Below are 8204 nucleotides of genomic sequence, written 5' to 3'. Positions count from 1 at the left end.
ACACATACTGTAAACTAAAAACCAAGCATCAGGATATGAAAGTAATCTCTATGAAAATTTGTTCATATGAATAATTTGTCCATATGAATGCACAGACATTTAAGACTAAGGTCTTCTCCTTGTGGACTTCTCAAAGACAATTCAGCACAGTACCAGACTCCAACCACAAGGTGACAGAACAGGCTTTCTGACAAACACAAGCACCTCTGTCAATACTGTACAAGACATTTACAAGTATGACAATTGTCCCCCGTGTGACACTTCTGAAATGACTTGGACTTTTTTTCACACGCCTGTTATTTTTGTGGTTGCTGTAGTAGTGTAGTAGTGATACTGTTGTATATCATCATGTAATCTGTTGGCTGAGCATCAATTGACTAAACAAAGAGATCCCCTTATACTTTTGTCTTTGTTTCGTGGTCATTTTACCACCTGTGTAGACTGTGATTACAATTTCTGTCCACAAGATGTCAGACTATGCTTCCAATCCATAGTGAACGCTCTCTGATATGACTGTTTATATTGCTTCATGGGAAAAAAAGAATTGGCTTGTTCACTTCAGCGTGCAGCAGTTCACCACTTTTGTATGGGTTGTTCATTTTACTTCCTCTTCTACTTGCATTTTACAATTTACCAAGTGAAACATATATTCCACTACACAACCTGTTGGCATAAGAAAGCATTCAGCCCTCATAAATTAAATATAAATATTAGTTTCAGTATGCATCCATGGTGGACAGTACCACTGTCTAATAAGTCAACCTTCATAAAGGGTTTATACGATGGAACTAATGGCTTTAAAAATGATTAATGAATCATTTTAGTTATAAACCTTTCATTAGAACCACTTTTGGGTTGCCAGGTTGTGGAAAAGTACTCCTCCTGCTTTGTCTTTTTAGCTATTGCCCTTTAATTCAAATTGAAATTCAGAACTGCAGACATGATGACTTATCAGAAATTGACCAAAGTGAGAATTCTTGGTCTGATGTAAGTTACCAAGAAAAAGTTATTTCGTCTTATTCTCTCTAATCAATCATGTGTATCATCATTTCATGACTCCTGCATAGAGTTTGGTGATAGACCTACTGTAGCTGAATGATCTGATCTGTGTAAGTCATTATAAAATAATCATAAGATTTTCATGTCTGGACTTATAAATGTGAGTCAGTGATAAATGGTCATGTATTAACAATCTTTAATAAAAAGGATAATGGCTTTACAACTTTATGATAAACCATCAGTTCTGCAGTCACAGATGTTTATAAAGCCATTTATAAAGGACCACAAGTCTCTGACTTTCAGTCAGTATTGTGCAGTTATAAATGTTAATAAATCATTAATAAAGGGTTCATTTTGGTAAATCAAGTTATTTATTAAATTTTCCAATAAATGAAAACTCAAAAATTCAACACAAGACAACAGTAAATCTATGGAGAACAGGAAACATCAAAAAAAAAATCTGGGCAAATAAAAGTTAAATAAAATACAGCAATAAACAGAATATATTTGGCATTGATATGTGATGACTTATTAATGTCAACAACCACACGAGGACACACACACACACACACACACACACACACACACACACACACACACACACACACAGAAACACTAACTATACATGAGTTATTAGCCTACATATTATCACTTTTGATAGCCTAACTCGGCAAATCACTTCAGGAGGAATCTTTCAGAGAAAGACTTTTTATAGGAATCTAAAAAGTATTAGACACGTGACTCTATCACAATCCCAAACACAATCCTCAATATGTGGGAAAGAAAACATGACTGTGTGAGATCTTCAAGTGTATTAGTCCAACTGAGTTTAGATGGGCCGGCACATGACCGACCTTCAATGTTGAAATGTGGTTGAAATAATGTCAGTTGTTGATTCGACGTTGAAATAACGTTGAAACACCGTTTAATGCTAAATGGTTGTAAAAAGATTAAAATCTTCATAAATCAAGGTTGGAATTTCAACAAGATCTGTAGCCTACGTTAAATCAACATAATGGATTCACTTGTGAATAAACCTTGAAATGCCGGCTGTGTCTCCACAAACATCCTCGGCCGACGAGTGACTCCCACAAACACAACAAAACACGAGAACAGTAGCGGACAACGTTGACGACGAGAGAAGACAAGCATCCGCGCAGGCGACGTGTTGAAGTGCGCAGGCTGTGTACTGTGTATAACACACCGCTGTGACTTTAGACTGAGATTCCAAACATAGACGGATACACCAATGAAAGCCTGCCAATGAATCGACGACCGCACACTTAGAATGGTAAATGCTGGTACTTCTGAAATGTGCCTGACAGTCTACGGTCGGGACACAGCCGGCTTGAGCCTGCAGCTGCACGACACTCATCCCACACCTCCTCAGGAGAATGGGCTGTAGTAGCCGCTCTCTCTGCTATGTTTCACCGTCACCAGATAGACTTTCATAGTTCATATAACAGCTTAAGTTCATATTTAATTGTTGTTTCGCGTCTCTAAAGATTCGTCACATTTATTGGCGAAAAAGATTTTCTGTGCGCCTTTTCCTTCATTTTGCGCGTTGTATGTCGTGGCACTGTAGGCCTACAGGTGACTGAGCAGCAGTACTACAGCACCACTGACGACGTGCATGAATAACACATATGATCTCTTTCCTCCTCCTCTCTTCTCTCACTCTGAATCCTACACTCCGGCCTGGTTCATGGGAAGCATGTTCGAGTCGAGGCTAAGCCTAGGATGAGCCAGGCATTGAGCGCGCATGTTCGAGATGAACGAGCACGGCCATGCCTTGGTACTTTCTTCCTTGTCTCGGTACTACAAAAAATGAACAGTCACCGCCCTCACCCCTCCTCCTCCTCCTCCTCCTCCTCCTCCTCTCTCTCTCTCTCTCTGAATCTACTCCGGCCTGGTTCATTGGAAGCATGTTCGAGTCGAGGCTAAGCTTTATTGGCAGAATGCCAGAATGTCAATGTCAGGTTTGTGTAACTCTACTATATAGTCACATTGACTGTATAGTACTAGTCCCTCTGTTCCGGGAGCATCGGGAGCATGGATGTATAATAAGAGCTGGATAGGACGCCGCTCATGGATGTATTATAGGAGTTCTTATTCTACATGGAGAACATGAAACAGAACAAACGGAAAAAAATAACTTTGGCAAATAAAAGTCTCAAAAATAAAACGAAATAAAATAAACTACAGCAGTAAACAGAATATAATTGTACACGTCTTCTACTTTCTGTCAGGGGAGCCAAGCAGACACACAGACACAGACACACACACACACACACACACACACACACACATACACACCAGCTGATGTTTTGTTACTTTGTATATATTTTACCAGAGATTGCTACTAAAGACCTGAGACCCAGAGCTGCCTCATGCTTCTTAACTGAAAACGCCAAGAACACAACGCAGAACATCATAGGCGTAACTCAGCCGGCTACACATGTCACTCTGGTGTCTCCCCTCCAGTATTTTGGCTGCAGTGGTCGAAGTCCGCACAGATCATAAGGTTGAAATGAAGTAAAGAAAAAAAAAAGCCTGAGCATGTCATGTTGTAAATAGACTAGCCTACTTGATGTATTCGTTCCTATTTGCCATTGTGCTGAACGTTGTCAGTGGAAAAAACACGAATGAGCAAACAGCAATATTTCTGAAAATGATTTCATGTTTTATTGACAGATTGAAAGCGTGACAGAAGAAAAAAAAATGGTCTCATCAAATCATTGTGTTACAGCCTCTCTAAACATACAGAGGCTCAGCTGGAGACCGAAACATATACAAGGACACCAAGATCTCTGAGTTACCATGAAAACAACAAGCTTCGTTTTAACAATAATAAACTGTACTCAAAGTGCAAAGAAAGCAAAGAAAAAGGGAGGAGATCCCGGCCAAAAGGAACAAAAGACGGGGAAGCTACTGAGCCAGCCACGCAATGGGCCGTCGCACCCAGCGCATCCCCCTAAACTATCAAAAGCAAAATATCATCTAAACTTAACTAAAACAAAAGCCGAGAACTGGACTACCGGTGATCTCCAACCCAAACTAAAAAAACAAACTCAAATAATAAAAGCCAAAAGTTGATGAGTTTCATCAAATCGATGGTTGTGTATTTGTCAGCTTCTCAGCATCATCAGCAGTGGTGTACATAAATACACCACCAGCGTTCGGTCTGTGCATGTTGTTGTTGTAGTTGAGGCTCCTGTAGTGGTTGAAGTGCAAATCACTCTGGTTTCTCTCGTCCAGTAGCCTACTGTAGGTGTGTCATCATTCGACAGATTCGCTCTCCGCAGAATTCCACTGTGAAAATGTTGGTTGAAGTCACAGCAAAGTTCCCACAGTTCCACGGATCAACCGAGCCGCACATGTCGCTGTGCTCACACTCTGCTACCCTGTGCGCCGGCTCTGTTGACCATCACATTCAGCAGTCCACTAATGGATATCACGGCAAGTCTGTCTCGGCCGCGGGAAATGATGACAACTAGTCCTTGAGGCTCCTCGTAGCGCATCTGTACATCAAACCGAGAGAAGAAGTTTGAGACAGACAGCAATATCTGCTGTAGTGCAGTGGTGATGCTTGCAGTGTTTCCAGCCATAGTTTGACGTCTGAGCAGTGACTTACTTTCGTAGAAAGTCCCAAAGGGTCAGCAGTTGTGACAATGATCAAAAGTCAGACGGCCGTAGGCTAATGAATCCCAAATCACATCAGTCCACCTGCTGCTGGTGTTTAGATGACTTCAGTCTCTTTCATAGGCTATTGCAGTAGGCGAGGCTTCACATGCCGAAGTGACACACAGATTCATAAATGTGTCTTGTGAGAGTGTCCTAGGAAGTCTACACTTCCTACTGAGAGCCATTTCCTGCTACAGACCATATACATACAAACCCCGTCTTGTATCAAGTGTGTAGGTGTCTATGACTGACACAGAGGTAACCACGAACAGACACAACCATGCCCGTCAGAGGGAAAGCCGCTTTCACCTCACAATTTATTTGTTCACAGTTGAATACAGGCGTCTTAAACCTTTTCTGTCTGAACTAAATATAAGTTAAGTTTATGTCGAAATGACATGAAACATTGTATTATTGATGGTCATTATCACAGTCAAACTGTATGTAGAAAGGTAGGGCTGGCAGTAGCAGCGCCGCAGCAACACTGTCTGTGTGGACACCGCAGTGTGAGAGCAGCAGTTCAGCGACACACACACGCTGTTCAGGTAGAGGTAGGCTGTGTGTCCCAGGGGCGATGATGCCTTTTCACTACAGTCATTTCTGGTTGGATCTTGGATCATAATGGCCTGGTAGAAACCCTCTGTCGGTCGTGCGTAAAATAGCCGCTGCCGATATGTTGACACGCATTTCCCCGTGTAGGAATCAACAGGAGATTGTAGCGGCCGGTTTTTAAGTACACTGTAAAAAAAATCGCTGTGAAATCCACGGTAATTTACTGTGTTTCTGCACAGTTAATTACTGTGAATATTTTTACAGTATAGTACTGTGTATTAGGCCTAAAAACACAGTAATCGTAATGATACTGTAGAAATCACAGTAGTGAACACACTACTGTAGAAAATCACAGAACTTCTTGCAGCGTGGGGAGGAGTAACGTTAACGTTAGCCGTCAGTCCGAAGCAGCAGCAGCAGGAGGAGGCACCGACATCAGCAAGTGATCAGTAAGTGTCTTCAACGTTAAAACACTCGGTCCTGACTAACACCAGACATTACACCAAGCTAGTTTTTGTAGTTAAATTATTCACATCGATTTCTGGCTTCTCAGAAGTGTGCTGTGCTCACATTATTATGTTAGCTAGTGGTCTGCTAGCTAACAGAAATCCATAGTCAACCTGACTGTATTGTGTTAAACTGAAACAGCTTCATGTTACAAATCTAACTCGTCAACACGCCTTAACGTTACAAATGTTAGCTTTATAAATTCTACCCTCATAGGACTCGTGAGAGCACTGTAACGTGTGTTTAGCCTGTGCCACCCCCTGGCTAACTCAGCACTGTTATACTAGTTCACTGTGAAAACATCACCCTATTTTTTTTGTTTGAGTGTGTTTGTGTAAATATATATACACCTAAAATCTTGTTAGGTGTAGCCTATTCTACAAAAGCTTTCTTTGAGAGTCTTAAAAACATGTGTTTTGATCCTAGCTTGGTTATTACACTGACAGTAACGGTAAAACATTTTTGTTTTTTGTCATCTACAGTAGCTGTCATCCAATTTGCTGAAGAACATGAAGCAGCAGTGGAGGATCAAAGTTGAAATCACCCGGCGGCTCCTGACCTGCATCCAAAGCCTTTTGGGCCAGTGGACTTGTGATGCAAAGTGGACTGAGGTGGGCTGTTGGACTCTTTGCAGACAAGTACGCATCCACAAACACCATTTTAAAGACTCAATGGACACCTGAGTACCTGGTGAAATCTCCCACAGTTGAAAGTACATGTTTAGATTACCTAAGAGTGTTTTGTTTCAAGGAAATAACAGTGTCTAGTGTCATTGTCTATATATCAAGTTCAGTGATTTGTTTTTGTTTTTTTAACTTGTAGTGGGCTTATTAAATGGCATCTGTATTATTTTTTCATGAGGGTTTGTTTAACTGTGGTTACAGATTTAAGCAAGCTTTTTACAAATTGCATTTTTAACGTTGTCATTGTAATATTTGCTAATGTTTGTAATATACACATTTGAAAACTTTGTTATAGAATGATATTTAGAGGACAGAAAGTTGCATATGGCCCCTGCTTCTTTTATGGCAAACACTGAAAAGTAAACATTTATTTACTTCATTCTTATTTTCTATATATTTATTTACTGTGTTAAGTTGATGCCCATGCAATCCAAATATTTCCTGCGTTTGCTACTTCACATTAAAAGCTTCTCACTGGTGTACCACTGTGTGGCTTTTATTATGAGGCATGTACAGGAAATGTAAAACAGACTGCAGTATTGGTCAGAAGACATTGGTCTATGCAAAATGTTTTGTGCTGTTTAGTCAGCAGATCAGTTTTATATATTGCAAAGGAGAATTGGTGAAAGAGGAAACAGCTGAAGTGAGGTGGTAGATGTAGAACTGCAGGCAACAAGCTCTTTTACTACGGTTTATGTCATTAAGGGTAAACAACTTCCTCTGTTCTGCTGTCCTGTCTGAGGGAAAACCATTTGCACTGTGCATCACAGATATTATTGCAGTGTGGGTATTTCTGCCATATGGAAGAAGGCCATTAGATTTCTGTAAACATGGTGCACAATCCCTGTGCACAGTGAAAATAAGTAAAATGCAGTAGTTGCTGTTCAACAGATAATAAATAATTGTCATTTAAAGAGTTGGTTCTGTACTCATTTATTGAAATTTAAATATTGTTTGAAAGTTTACAGCATTATATGAATAACTGTAATCTAATTTACTGCAAAATGTCTGGTGCTAATGTAATCCATTACACAGTAGCATAAAATTACTGTATTTTATTTTACAATTGCTACTGTAACTAAAAACACAGTACACTTACTGTAATTTATTTTACAGTAAGTTTACTGTGTTTATAAACTTACTATAAAATAAATTACAGTAAGTGTACTGTGTTTTTATTTACAGTAAATAACTGGCAGCAATTGACAAGTAACTTACTGTGAAATGATTTACAGTAAGTTACTTGTCAATTGCTGCCAGTTAATTACTGTAAAAATCACAGTAAGTTTTTTCTGGTTGGAGATTCGTCACATTTATTGGCGAAAAAGATTTTCTGTGCGCCTTTTCCTTTATTTTGCGCTTTGTATGTCGTAGCACTGTAGGCCTACAGATTGAGCAGCAGTACTACAGCACCACTGACGACGTGCATGAATAACACATATGATCTCTTTCCTCCTCCTCCTCCTCTCTCTCTCTCTCTCTCTCTCTCTCTCTCTCTCTGAATCCAACACTCCGGCCTGGTTCATTGGAAGCATGTTCGAGTCGAGGCTAAGCCTAGGATGAGCCAGGCATTGAACGAGCTTGTTCGAGATGAACGAGCACGGCCATGCCTCGGTACTTTCTCCCTTGTCTTGGTACTGCACATTTACCGCCCTCACCCCTGCTCCTCCTCCTCCCTCTCTCTATTTCTCTGCTCCACCTCTTTCTCCTCCTCCTCCCCTCTCTCTATTTCTCTCATTCCTCCTCCTCTTTCTCTTGCTCTTCCTTTCTCAATTTCAT

General features: G+C 40.4%; 2 long non-coding RNA genes across 2 annotated transcripts in view; one reads left to right on the top strand and one right to left on the bottom strand.

Moving 5' to 3' along the window:
* Positions 1-4111: 4111 nt before the first annotated feature.
* Positions 4112-8204, bottom strand: part of LOC122967054 — a 49157-nt gene continuing 45064 nt past the window's right edge. Inside the window, exon 3 of the long non-coding RNA XR_006398530.1 lies at positions 4112-4520. This is a non-coding gene — a long non-coding RNA (uncharacterized LOC122967054). The remainder of the gene's footprint in view (positions 4521-8204) is intronic.
* Positions 4933-6810, top strand: LOC122967056. Its single transcript, XR_006398532.1, has 2 exons — positions 4933-5684; positions 6225-6810. It is a non-coding gene; the product is annotated as an uncharacterized LOC122967056 (long non-coding RNA).

This window comes from Thunnus albacares, chromosome 17, assembly GCF_914725855.1.
Source record: "Thunnus albacares chromosome 17, fThuAlb1.1, whole genome shotgun sequence".
In the NCBI taxonomy this organism is placed as follows: domain Eukaryota; kingdom Metazoa; phylum Chordata; class Actinopteri; order Scombriformes; family Scombridae; genus Thunnus; species Thunnus albacares.
Note: the sequence above shows the minus strand (reverse complement) of the source record. Positions and strands in the feature narration are given on the sequence as shown.